Source organism: Lutra lutra, chromosome 17, assembly GCF_902655055.1.
Source record: "Lutra lutra chromosome 17, mLutLut1.2, whole genome shotgun sequence".
Lineage (NCBI taxonomy): Eukaryota > Metazoa > Chordata > Mammalia > Carnivora > Mustelidae > Lutra > Lutra lutra.
This window is the reverse complement of record NC_062294.1, coordinates 25,678,990-25,693,266: the sequence shown is the minus strand read 5'-3', so window position 1 is coordinate 25,693,266 and position 14,277 is coordinate 25,678,990.

Genomic DNA, 14,277 nt, shown 5'->3' with positions numbered 1-14,277 from the left:
TTGAGAAAGGCTTGTACCGCTATATATTTCCTCTCAGGACTGCCTTTGTTGTGTCCCACAGATTCTGAACCGTTGTGTTTTCATTATCATTTGTTTCCATAAATTTTTTCAATTCTTCTTTAATTTCCTGGTTGACCCATTCATTCTTTAGAAGGATGCTCTTTAGTCTTCATGTATTTGGGTTCTTTCCAAATTTCCTCTTGTTATTGAGTTCTAGCTTTAGAGCATTGTGGTCTGAAAATATGCAGGGAATGATCCCTATCTATTGATACTGGTTGAGACTTGATTTAGGACCAAGAATGTGATCTATTCTGGAGAATGTTCCATGTGCACTAGAGAAGAATGTGTATTCTGTTGCTTTGGGATGAAATGTTCTGAATATATCTGTGATGTCCATCTGGTCCAGTGTGTCATTTAAGGCCTTGATTTTCTTGTTGATCTTTTGCTTGGATGATCTGTCCATTTCAGTGAGGGGAGTGTTAAAATCCCCTACTATTATTGTATTCTTGTCGATGTGTTTCTTTGATTTTGTTATTAATTGGTTTATATAGTTGGCTGCTCCCACGTTAGGGGCATAGATATTTAAAATTGTTAGATCTTCTTGTTGGACAGTTCCTTTGAGTATGATATAGTGTCCTTCCTCATCTCTTATTATAGTCTTTGGCTTAAAATCTAATTGATCTGATATAAGGATTGCCACTCCTGCTTTCTTCTGATGTCCATTAGCATGGTAAATTCTTTTCCACCCCCTCACTTTAAATCTGGAGGTGTCTTTGGGTTTAAGATGAGTTTCTGGTAGGCAACATATAGATGGGTTTTGTTTTTTTATCCATTCTGATACCCTGTGCCTTTTGATTGGGGCATTTAGCCCATTAACATTCAGGGTAAGTATTGAGAGATATGAATTTAGTGCCATTGTATTGCCTGTAAGGTGACTGTTATTGTATATTGTCTCTGTTTCTTTCTGATCTACTACTTTTAGGGTCTCTCTTTGCTTAGAGGACCCCTTTCAATATTTCCTGTAGAGCTGGTTTGGTATTTGCAAATTCTTTCAGTTTTTGTTTGTCCTGGAAGCTTTTAATCTCTCCGTCTATTTTCAATGATAGCCTAGCTGGATATAGTATTCTTGGCTGCATGTTTTTCTCCTATAGTACTCTGAATATATCATGCCAGCTCTTTCTGGCCTGCCAGGTCTCTGTGGATAAGTCTGCTGCCAATCTAATATTTTTACCATTGTACGTTACAGACTTCTTTTCCCGGGCTGCTTTCAGGATCTTTTCTTTGTCACTAAGACTTGTAAATTTTACTATTAGGTGACGGGGTGTGGACCTATTCTTATTGATCTTGAGGGGGGTTCTCTGAACCTCTTGAATTTTGATGCTTGTTCCCTTTGCCATATTGGGGAAATTCTCTCCAATAATTCTCTCCAATATACCTTCTGCTCCCCTCTCTGTTTCCTCTTCTTCTGGAATCCCAATTATTCTAATGTTGTTTTGTCTTATGGTGTCACTTATCTCTCGAATTCTCCCCTCGTGGTCCAGTAGCTGTTTGTCCCTCTTCTGCTCAGCTTCTTTATTCACTGTCATTTGGTCTTCTATATCGCTAATTCTTTCTTCTGCCTCATTTATCCTAGCAGTGAGAGCCTCCATTTTTGATTGCACCTCATTAATAGCTTTTTTGATTTCAACTTGGTTCGATTTTAGTTCTTTTATTTCTCCAGAAAGGGCTTTTATATCTCCCGAGAGGGTTGCTTTAATATCTTCCATGCCTTTTTCAAGCCCGGCTAGAACCTTGAGAATCGTCATTCTGAACTCTATATCTGACATATTACCAATGTCTGTATTGATTAGGTCCCTAGCCTTTGGTACTGCCTCTTGTTCTTTTTTTTTTTTTTTTTTTTTTTTTTTTTTTTTTTTTTTAAATTTTTTTTTTTTTTTTTTATTTTTTTCAGCATAACAGTATTCATTATTTTTGCACCACACCCAGTGCTCCATGCAAATCGTGCCCTCTACAATACCCACCACCTGGTGCCCCCAACCTCCCACCCCCCACCCCCTCAAAATTCTCAGATCGTTTTTCAGAGTCCATAGTCTCTCATGGTTCACCTCCCCTTCCAATTTCCCTCAACTCCCTTCTCCTCTCCATCTCCCCTTGTCCTCCATGCTATTTGTTATGCTCCACAAATAAGTGAAACCATATGATAATTGACTCTCTCTGCTTGACTTATTTCACTCAGCATAATCTCTTCCAGTCCCGTCCATGTTGCTACAAAACTTGGGGATTCATCCTTTCTTTCTTTTTTTTTTTTTTTTTTTTTTTTACAGCTTTATAAACATATATTTTTGTCCCCAGGGGTACAGGTCTGCGAATCGCCAGGTTTACACACTTCACAACACTCACCATAGCACATACCCTCCCCGATATCCATAACCCCACCCCCTCTCCCAACCCCCTCCCCCCTCTTGTTCTTTTTTTTGTTGTGAATTTTTCCGCCTTATCATTTTGTCCAGATAAGAGTTTATGAAGGAGCAAGTAAAATACTAAAAGGGTGGCAACAACCCCAGGAAAATATGCTTTAGCCAAATCAGAAGAGATCCCAAATTGTGAGCGGGGAGAAAGGGGATAAAAAGGAGTTCAAAAAGAAAAAAAGAAAAAGAAACTATTTAAAAAAAGAAAGCCGATAAAGAAAAAATATAAAAAGAGGAAAAAAAAATATATATATTAGATAAACTATTTAAAAAACGTTAAAAAAGAAAACGGTAAAAGTTAAAAAAATTTAGCAGAAGAAGAGAAAAAGAAAAAAAAATTGAAAAAGAAGAAAAAAAAAATTAAATTAACTGCAAGGCTAAAAAATCATGGGGAGAAAGCCATGAGTTCCGTGTTTTGCTTTCTTCTCCTCTGGAATTCTGCCCCTCTCTTTGGTATCGAAACTGCAGTCCTCAGTAGGTGAACTTGGTCCTGGCTGGGTTTCCCGTTGATCTTCTGGGGGAGGGGCCTGTTGTAGTGATTCTCAAGCGTCTTTGCCCCAGGCGGAGTTGCACCGCCCTTACCCGGGGCCCGCGCTGAGTAATCCGCTCGGGTTTGCTTTCGGGAGCTTTTGTTCCCTGAGCGCTTTCCGTAGAGTCCGGAGGGCGGGAATGAAGATGGCGGCCTCCCAGTGTCCGGCCCGGAGGAGCCGAGAGCCCGGGGCCCCTCCTTAGTGCGCCCTCAGAGAACAGCGCCCAATGACTCCCGTCAACCTGGCCTCCGGCCACGCTCCGAGCTGACCGAGCCTGCGACCGGTTCAAGGCAACTCCGAGCTGAGAGTCACTCGGCTCTGTCTCTGTAGCCGGCTTCCCCGCTCCAATACCGGTAAGCTCTGCGACACTCAGACACCCCCGATCCTTCTGCGACCCTGCGGGACCTGAGGCCGCGCTGACCCCGCCTGGGCTTCACCCCAGTTAAACCTCTGGAGCGATGTCCCTCAGCGGAACAGACTTTTAAAAGTCCTGATTTTGCTCTGTTGCTCCGCCGCTCGCCGGGAGCCGGCCCCTCCCCCCGCGGTCTATCTTCCCGTCGCTTTGGATTCACTTCTCCACCAGTCCTACCTTTCAGATAGTGGTTGATTTTCTGTTTCTAGAATTGCTGTCTTCTTCTCTTCAATCTCCCGTTGGATTTGTAGGTGTTTGCAATCTTTAGGTAAGCTATTTAGCTGATCTCCCGCTACCCGAAGTAGTCTCAGCCTGCTACTTCTCCGCCATCTTGACTCCCTCTCCCGCAACTGGCCAACATGCAAACTTTTATTACAAATTAAAGTGATGTTCTTAGAAACCTCAACTTGACCAGATATAAAACAATTTAAAAAGAAAAAAGATTTAAAAGAAAAGTGAAAGCATGATTGTCATTACCCAAAAAAGGTATCTTTAGGTAAAAACAATAAAATAAAAAGTGCCGCATGGATAATGCAGGTAGTTCTGGTTGTCTGATCAGTGGTCAAGAAGCAAGCATTTAAGGTCTCTGGCTGCAATCTTTTGTTTGCTTCTTATTGCTGAAATTTCCTGCTCATTTCTTCTTTTTGGATGACTAAACAGGACGATGGTAGAGACGGTGAGCAGGCTGGGGTGTAGACTGATCATCAGCTGGTAGATCGGCTGCTCTAGTCTCTGCCATCTTGTGGTTTAGGGTTTTCTGGCATCTGTGCTGGGAGTTGAGTTATAGTGGTACCCGCGCCAAGGTGTCTGCTGCCGCTGGGTCTCCTCTCCTTGATTGTCCTCATCTTCTTCATTGTCATCTGTAGCTTCCAAACCCCTGCATACTCTGCCTCACTGGTCTGCCTTGCTCTCCTGCACCCTGGTTATCAGCCCCCTCTATTCGTCCTCCCCGCAGGGGAGGGCTTGAACCATGGTGGTGCTCCTGGGGTCTCTGTAGATAGGAAGTTGGGGGCCGTTGGGGGCCTTGCAGTTGGGTCTGGCCTTCAGGAGCTCTGTCTTGGATCTTTCATTCTCTTCTCTCCCGGCTCTTTGGGTAATGCTGTTGGGATTGTGGGGGAGGCCCTCAGGATGTGTGTTAGGGGGAGGGCAGCATTGGAAGCAGTTCCAGACTGCAGCATATTTGCTGCTCTGCCTTGAACTCCACCAGGGCCTATGACTTTGACCACTTTCGCACCCTTTCTCCTCCACATCAGACTCCACAGTCTCTGTTTCACATGCATGCCAAGCTACTTGTCGAGGTGGTTCTGTCTGGAAGGCTGACGCACAAATATGTCTTCTCTGGCATCATCTCTGTTGATGGAGCCACATCTCTTTCATACTTTACAGTTCCCGAAACATCCTTGCCAAGACTTTTTTGTCCCCCAAGGCAGGCACCCCACCCACAGGAGCACTCTGCTCCCAGAGCAGCTGTGGGTGGTGGGGGGCTGGATATGGGCAGGGCTGAGAGGGGGCTGCTGGAATTTGGCTTTGGTTACAGGTGATGGTGACTGGAGCAGCTTGGCTCCCCACTGGGTGTGATGGTAACTAGGTCTGCTGCAGAGGTGGTGGGGCTTCCTGACTCTTTGGGGTCAGCTCTCTGCTCCACCACATGCCTTCCATGGTACTTTTTTTTTTTTTTAAGTAGTTTCCATGTCCAGCATGGAGCCCAATACTGGCAGAACTCACACCATCTTGAGGTTGAGACCAACTGACTGAGCCATCCACGCACCATGGCAATGTTGTTATCCTTCTTTTAAAAAAAAAGATTATTTATTTGAGAGAGGGGGAGAGAGTACATGAGTAAGAGGGGCAGAGGGAAAGGGAGAGAGAATCCCAAGCAGACTCCCCATTGAGTGCAGAGACCCACTCTGAGCACTGGATCTTAGGATCCTAAGATCAGGGTCTGAGTGGAACCAAGAGTCCCAGGCTTAACTGACCTCACCACCCAGGTGTGTGCGATGTTATTCCCCCCCCCACATATTCTCTTATGTGGTGAGAATATATTGGGTGATTTAAAAAAAGTCAAATCTTTTATTTTGAGATAATTGTGAGTTCACATGCAGTGGTAAGAAATAATGCCAATAGCTCTTGTATACCCTATACTTAGCTTCCCTTGGTTCATATCTGCAACATTGTAATGTAGTTTCACAACTAGTGTATTGATATGGATATAATCCACTGATCTTAGTCTGATGTGTTCGGTTTTATTTGTATGTGTGTGTGCATGCATGCATTTACAAGCATATTTAGCTCTGTGCATTTTTTCTAAAGATTTTTAAAAATTAATATATAATGTATTATTTGCTTCAGGGGTACAGGTCTCTGAATCATCAGTCTTACGCAATTCATAGCACTCACCATAGCACATACCCTTCCCAATGTTCATAACCCAGCCACCTAATCCCTTCCCCAGCACACCCCAGCAACTCTCAGTTTGTTTCCTGATATTAAGAGTCTCTTATGGTTTGTCTCCCTCCCGATCCCATCTTGTTTCATTTTTTTCTCTCCCTACCCCCCATGACCCCCCATCATGCCTCTCAAATTCCTCATATCAGGAGATCATATGATAATTGTCTTTCTCTGATTGACTTATTTCACTTAGCATAATACCCTCTAGTTCCATCCATGTCCTTGCAAATGGCAAGATTTCATTTTTTTTTTTTTTAACAATCAGTGGCATTTTATTTGGGAAGTTTCTATGTATTCCATAGACATTCACTTCCTTTTTCTTACCCTCCTCCCCCCACCCAAGATTTCATTTTTTTCATGGCTGGATAGTATTCCACTGTATGTGTGTGTGTGTGTGTGTGTGTGTGTGTATGTATGTGTGTGTATGTATGTATATATATATATATATATATATATATATATATATCACATCTTCTTTATCCATTCATCTGTTGATGGACATCTAGGTTCTTTCATAGTTTGGCTATTGTGGATATTGCTGCTATAAACATTCGGGTTCACATGCCTCTTTGGATCACTACATTTGTATCTTTAGGGTAAATACCCAGTAGTGCAATTGCTGGGTCGTAGGGTAGCTCTATTTTCAACTTTTTGAGGAACCTCCATACGGTTTTCCAGAGTGACTGCACCAGCTTGCATTCCCACCAGAGCATAAGAGGGTTCCCCTTTCTCCGCATCTTTGCCAACATCTGTCGTTTCCTGACTTGTTAATTTTAGCCATTCTGACTGGTGTGAGGTGGTATCTCACTGTGGTTTTGATTTGTATTTCCCTGATGCCGAGTGATGTGGAGCACTTTTTCACGTTTCTGTTGGCTATTTCAAAGTCTTCTTTGCAGAAATGTCTGTTCATGTCTTCTGCCCATTTCTTGATTATTTGTTCTTTGGGTGTTGAGTTTGATAAGCTCTTTAAAGATTTTTGGATACTAGCCCTTTATCTGATATGTCATTTGCAAATATCTTCTCCCATTCTGTCAGTTGTCTTTTGGTTTTGTTCACTGTTTCCTTTGCTGTGCAAAAGCTTTTGATCTTGATGAAGTCCCAATAGTTCATTTTTTCCCTTGCTTCCCTTGCCTTTGGTGATGTTTCTAGGAAGAAGTTGCTGCGGCTAAGGTTGAAAAAGTTGCTACCTGTGTTTTCCTCAAGGATTTTTGATGGGTTCCTTTCTCACATTGAAGTCTTTCATCCATTTTGAGTCTATTTTTGTGTGTGGTGTAAGAAAATGGTCCAGTTTCGTTTTTCTGCATGTGGCTGTCCAATTTTCCCAACACTATTTGTTGAAGATAACTGCCTTTTTTTCCATTGGACATTCTTTCCTGCTTTGTTGAAGATTAGTTGACCATAGAGTTGAGGGTCCATTTCTGGGCTCTCTATTCTGTTCCATTGATCTATGTGTCTGTTTTTGTGCCAGTACCATGCTGTCTTGATGATGATAGCTTTGTAATAGAGCTTGAAGTCTGGAATTGTGATGCCACCAACTTTGGTTTTCTTTTTCAATATTCCTCTGGCTATTTGAGGTCTTTCCTGGCTCCATATAAATTTTATGATTATTTGTTTCATTTCTTTGAAAAAAGAATGATGGTATTTTGATAGGGATTGCATTAAACATGTAGATTGCTTTAGGTGGCATAGACATTTTCATAATATTTGTTCTTTCAATCCATGAGCATGGAATTTTTTTCCATTTCTTTGTGTCTTCTTCCATTTTATTTCATGAGTACTTTATAGTTTTCTGAGTACAAGTTCTTTGCCTCATTGTTTAGGTTTATTCCTAGGTATCTTATGGTTTTGGGTGTAATTGTAAATGAGATTGACTCCTTAATTTCTCTTTCTTCTGTCTTGCTGTTGGTGTATAGGTATGCATCTGATTTCTGTACATTGATTTTATATCCTGACACAGCTGAATTCCTGTATGAGTTCTAACAGTTTTGGTGTGGCGTTTTGGGTTTTCCACATAAAGTATCATATCATCTGCAAAGAGTGATAGTTTAACTTCTTCTTTGCTGATTTGAATGCCTTTTATTTCTTTTCAATGACAGCCTAGCTGGATAAGTATTCTAGGTAGCATATTTTCTTTAGTGTTCTGAGTATATCATGCAAGTCCTTTCTGGTCTGCCAGGTCTCTGTGAACAGGTCTTCTGCCAATCTAATATTTCTATCATTTTATGTTATAGACTTCTTGTCCCAAGCTGCTTTCAGGATTTTCTCTTTGTCACTAAGACTTGGAAGTTTTACTATTAGAGGATGGGGTGTGGACCTATTTTTATTGATTTTAAGGGGGATTCTCTGTGCCTTCTGGATTTTGATGCTTGTTCCTTTTGCCATATTATGGAAGTTCTCTACTATAATTCACTCCAGTATACATTCTTTCCCTCTCTCTCTTTCTTCTTCTTCTGGAATCCCAATTATTCTAATATTGTTTCATCTTATGGTATCACTTATCTCTCGACTTCTCCCCTCATTGTCCAGTAGTTTGTCTCTCTTTTTCTCAGCTTCTTTATGCTCCATCATTTGGTCTTCTATATTACCAATTCTCTCTTCTGTCTCATTTATCCTAGCAGTAAGAGCCTCCATTTTTTATTGCACCTCGTTAGTAGCTTTTTTGATTTCAACTTGGTTAGATTTTAGTTCTTTTATTTCTACAGAAAGGGATTCTCTAGTATCTTCCATGCCTTTTTCGAGCCCAGCTAGCACCTTGATAATTGTCATTCTGAACTCTAGTTCTGACACATTACTAATGTCCATATTGATTAGGTCCCTAGCTGTTGGTACTGCCTCTTGTTCTTTTTTTGTGGTGAGTTTTTCCGCCTTGTCATTTTATCCAGATAAGAATAGGTGAATGAGAGAATAAAATGCTAAAAGGGTAGCAACAACCCCTGAAGGATATACACGAACCAAATCAGAAAAGACCTGAAACTGGGGGGAGAAGAAAGGAGGAAAAAAGGAAAAAAATGAAAAAAAATATATTAGACTGGTGGATAGAACAGAGCCACACACTTGATTTTGGGTGTATTTTGGTCTGTTAGAAGAAACTACCTCCCATAATATTAAAGAAAGAAAAACTTATATATATATACACAAAAATAAGTGTAAGCACAATGAAGGGATGGAATATGACTGTAAAGATGAAAATTAAAAAAAGGTTCTAAAAAAGAAGTTGATAAGAAGTTGGTTGAGAAAAGAAAAAAAAAGAAGAGGAAATTGTGTGATCAGGCTGGAGACTAGAACAAAGCTATGCACTAGATTTAGGGTATATTTTGATCTATTAGAAGAAACTGTATCCCAGAATTTTAAAGAAAAGAGAAACTTATTCGTATACAAAAAATAAGGTGAAATACAATGAAGGGATAGAATATGACTATAACAATGAAAATTAAAAAAAGATTTTTAAAAAGGTATTGATAAGATAAAAGAGTTAAAAATGTTAGAATAGGAAAGAGGAAAAATTTAAAAAATTAGAATAAGAAAAAATAAAATTAAAAAATTTAACTTTGAAAGACTAAAGGATCATGGGAAAAAAGTCATGAATTCTGAGTGTTGATTTCCCCTAGCTCTGGAGTTCTGCAATTCTCATTGATCGATGAACTTGGTCTTGGTTGGATGTTCTTGCTGATCTTCTGGGGGAGGGCCCTGTTGCAGTGATTCTGAAATGTCTTTCCCTGAGGTGGAATTGCACCGCCTTACCAGGGGCTAAGTGATCTGCTTGGGTTTGCTCTTGGGACCTTTTGTTCCCTTAACGCTTTCCATAGAGCTTTGGAGGACAGGAATGAAAATGGCGGCCTCCCAATCTCTGGCCCTGTGAAAGCTGAGAGCTTGGGGGCCCCACTCCTCAATGTGCCCTCAGAGAAAAGCAGTCAATCATTCCTGTCTCCCTGGTCTCTGGCCACATTCTGAGCTCACCTATCCTGTGACCCAGTATTTCTATCTCTGGTGCACGGCCCTGTTTGGAGTCTCCAAACCCAGGAGATTCCTGCCACGTACTCCTGCGCCACTCTTTCCGGAAGAGGAAGGAGGGGGTCTCTCTGGATCTGTCACTTGTCAGTTCCTGCTCAAAGAGCAGTGGCCCGACTGTGCCTTGGATCACGGTTTAAGGTAATCCCGAGGTGAGAACTCACTCCTTGGCTCCGTCTCTGCAGCTGGCTTCTCCTTTCTCATACCTTGGAGCTCTGCCACACTCAGACACCCCTGGTCTTTTTGTGGCCCTGTGGGTTCTGAGACCACACTGTCCCCGGGACACCTCCAGCTCCCGCTTACCCTCTGGAGTGATGTCCCTTGGTAGACTTCTAAAAGTTCCGATTTTGTGCTCCGCTGCTTCACTGCTTGCTGGGAGCTGGCCCTTCCCCCTGCAGTCTATCTTCCTGAATGTTGTCTCCGATTCACTTCTCCGCATGTCCTACCTTCCAGAAAGTGGTTGATTTTCTGTTGTTCTTATTTTCTACCTCCTGTTGAGTTTGTGGGTGTTCAGAATGGTTTGGTAACTATCTAGCTGAACCCCTGGGACCTGATGATATTTAGGTCTCCTACTCCTCCGCCATCTTGCTCCTCCCTCTTTTGTTTTGTTTTTTTAAAGATTATTTATATATTTATTTGAGAGAGAGTGTTCGAGAGAACAGCAGTGGGGGAAGGTTAGAGAGAGAGGGAGAAACAGACTCCCCACTGAGCAGGGAGCCCGATGTGGGGCTTGATTCCAGGACCCCAGGATCCTGACTGGATCTGAAGGCAAACACTTAACTGACTGAGCCACCCAGGTGCCCCTAGCTCTGTGGTTTTATCACCTATGTAGAGTCATGTATCCATCACCATGGTCAAGATACAGAACAGTTTCATGGTCACATCCATGCCCCTGCTGCCTCCATACCTAGCCCTAACCCCTCGCAACCACTCATCTGTTCTCTGTTTCTGTAAGTCTGTCATTTAAAAAATGTCATATGTATGAAATTAGCAGTATGTGACCTTCTGGGATTGACTTTTTTTCAAAATCAATATGTATCAATATGCGTGTGTTGATGGTTTGTTTCTTCTCATTGCTGAGAAATGTTACTGGGTATGGATGTACCCCAGTTTCTGCAGTTGTCACCTACTGAGTTGTTTCTGGTTTTTGGCTATTCTGAATAAAACTGCTACAAATGCTTGTAGATAGGTATATGTCTGAATGTAAGTTTTCATTTCTTTTGGATAAAGTCCAAATAGAGCAATTGCTGGGTCATCTGGTAGTTGCGTGTGTAGTTTTAAAGAAGTTACCAACATGTTTTCCAGAGTGATTGGATCATGTGAAGCAGGGATGGTCTGATTTGTTATTACGTGTTTTTGGTAAGACCATTCTAGGTGCTCTTTGGGACATAGATTGCCAGGTTGCTACATAGACTCCAGCTCTGAGGTGAGGAAGACAAGGCTTGCGACAGGAAGACTGTAATGGGGAGGGGACACAGCGGGCTTGTAACTTTCCTGAGCTTTCTCAGACCCTTTCCAGCCTCATTGGTAAAAGGATGAAATGGAACATCCACCTGCTGGGATGTGGAGGGTTGCAGATCAGACACACAGAGAGCTTGGCAATACACAAGCAGTGTAAAAATTAGGAGCTATCCTCTTTGAGTTTGGTTTCTATTTTAATATGTGCAGGTTCTTCCTAGCCTTTTTTCTTTCTTTCTTTTTTTTTTTTAAATGTGCTTCCTGAATTGCTCAGGGTTTCCTTGTTTGTTTTCTGACCAAGTTTTTTAAAAAGACCAAATCTGTGCCTTCCATTCACAGATGTCTGCCTTTACAAAGCTCTCTGGATGAAGGATTTCTTTTTTCCCTCTTGCTGTGCTTCCAACTGCCTTAAATATTCTCTCTGTGGCACAACCTCCCCCTTCCCCCTCCCTGTTTTTTAAAAAATATATATTTATGCTGATGAAAGGATTCTGGGTTTTATGGAGAATGAAACAATAACTCCAGCTGGTTGGAGATAGTAATCTGGTTAGTCACACTGTGCTGGAACTCAAGTAAATGGAAAACTGAACCTGGAACGTGGCATGCAGCTGACAGCCTCAAGAGCACAATCACTGAGAACTTGTCCAATTTCTTCTCCTCTCTGGGTTTCCCAGGGGTCAACAGGAAGCTAGGAGACAGTGTGTGGAGCACACACAATGTGCCACACTCTTAACATGCTTCATTTCTTTTAATGCTCTGGGTAATCCCATGGGGTATTCACTGTCTCTCTGTTTTGCTGCAAAGATAAAGCTCAGAGAGATTAAGTAATGTGCTCAGCCCTAGCTTCAACACCAGTAGTTAGTACAGTTAAGATTTAAATGAGTTAGGTGTACAGCTTCTGTCCTTTCTCTTTCCAGGCACAGGCTGTCTGATGTGTGGTAGCCAGTTGGAACCTTATTTCTACTTTCTGTGCTCATGCCAAGCAGGACTCTCCAGTCTTGGTGACTGAAACTGAACTCTAAACTGGCTTCATATGAGAAGGAAATTAATATGTTGACAATTTAAAATATTAGCTTCAAGCATAGCTAGATCTAGGAGCTCCAACAGTATTATCACAGGCGAGTTCTCTACATCCTTAGATTCTACTGTTCTGTTTGGGTTTGATTTTCAGGCAGGCTCTCAACTCAGGATGGTTCCAAGACATTGCAGACTCACTTTTTCACTTTCCAAGTTTGTGGAGAAGGCCCTTTGTCCAGCTGTTTTAGAAAAGTTGTGAGACTGACTTTGGTTTGATGTAGGTCTGTGCCAATCTGGAAATAATCACTGTGGCCAAGAAATGGAACTAAATTGATTGGTGAGACCTGTAACATAGATCCAGTCCTAGATCTAGGAGGTGTATCAAACCACATAAATACAAAGTGGGAGCATGTGAGTTCTGGAGATAAAGAGCGGGTTGATAGTATAATCCAAATGGAAGATGGACCTTGGGTAGGGAAAAAGAATGAAAGGCCACTATGATACTCTATTAATACCATCTTACCAAAGCTTTTCCATACTTGCCCCCTCTTTCCTTCTCTCCCCCCTCCCCCCTCTTTCCTTCCTCCTGCTTTTCTTTCTATAATGTTTAATAAGTACATTGATAGAAATTATTTCCTAACATTCTTCTTTAGACATTATAAGATATGTAATAAGGATTTATTATTTTTCTTCTTACTTTATAGATTAGGACACTGAGAGTCAGAGGATGAAATGACCCTCTTTTCTCTATTAGAACTTGTCCGTGAAGAAAAAATAGTCAGAACTGGCAAGGTTCAGTGATATTTATATGTCTAAACAAGAGATGGATAATCATTTGTGCCCAGGAGAAATCAAGCCTGGGACCTTGACCTCATTCACACTGAGCTACTAGCTCTTTGGAAATATAAGGCAGTGAACGGTAGGAGAGAATTAAAGTGCATCCCAAATGTCTAATGTGTTACCAGACTGAGAAGGCCCAGGGGCAAATGTGGCTCATTCTGTGACTACAATATGAGTTATATGTCATTAGGAGCCCTCGGAGAGGATTTAAAAAGAAACACACTCCACGTAGTTAGGATCAAACCCTCTTCCTTATTCATTGTTGGCTGTTTTTTAATGTTGAGGGAATTGATGTTTAGTCTAAAGAAGCTATAAATGTGTTTGAGGCATAGTAGAATGGAATCTTCTAGAAGCATGATAAATTGCAGGCACCATTAGCCTGGATCTCCTTGATCAAAAGGTGTGTCAAGTTGAGCTAAGGAAACAAGCCACCATGGCCTAGTGTGATTATGAATTTGGGATTTAACAGGCTTTACTGAATCATCTATAGCTTTAAGAGATGTCTCTGTCTGAGGCCTGTGCTATAAAAAAATGTCAGAAATTGAGTCACTTAAAAATACCGGGAATATTAACCAATTTCACTCTACTCTCTATTATAGTTCATCTATTCAAGAAGAAGCCATATACTCCTGAACAATTACTCATTTAGGACATAGTTCATAAATCTTTTGTATCTTGTGTCTGTCAAATGCTTAGGTTAAAATGGACACATGTAGTCCCTGTCCTCAAAAGTCTTATAGTCTGGATTGAAGCGGGTAAAATAATATTACAGGCATACAGGCAGACATTAGACTGAATCTTGATCTGTCAATGCAAATGTGACCTGAAGTCTCTGGTCTTGGTTTCCTTATAAGTGGGTACATATTGCCGCCTATAGAAATAGAGCTAAAGAGACAATATCTCTAGATTACCTGTCATGTGGCAAAAATTAGGATATAAGATAGCTTAGTCCTTTATCTGTGTTCCACCACTCTGTCTTGACACCTCTCCTTCCTCCCTTCCAACTGATCAAGAACTGAGAGCCAAATTTAACCCTAGCAGGTGGGAGGAGCTACTCTGTCCACAGTCTCCTATATTCTCCCCTGGCTGGGACTCA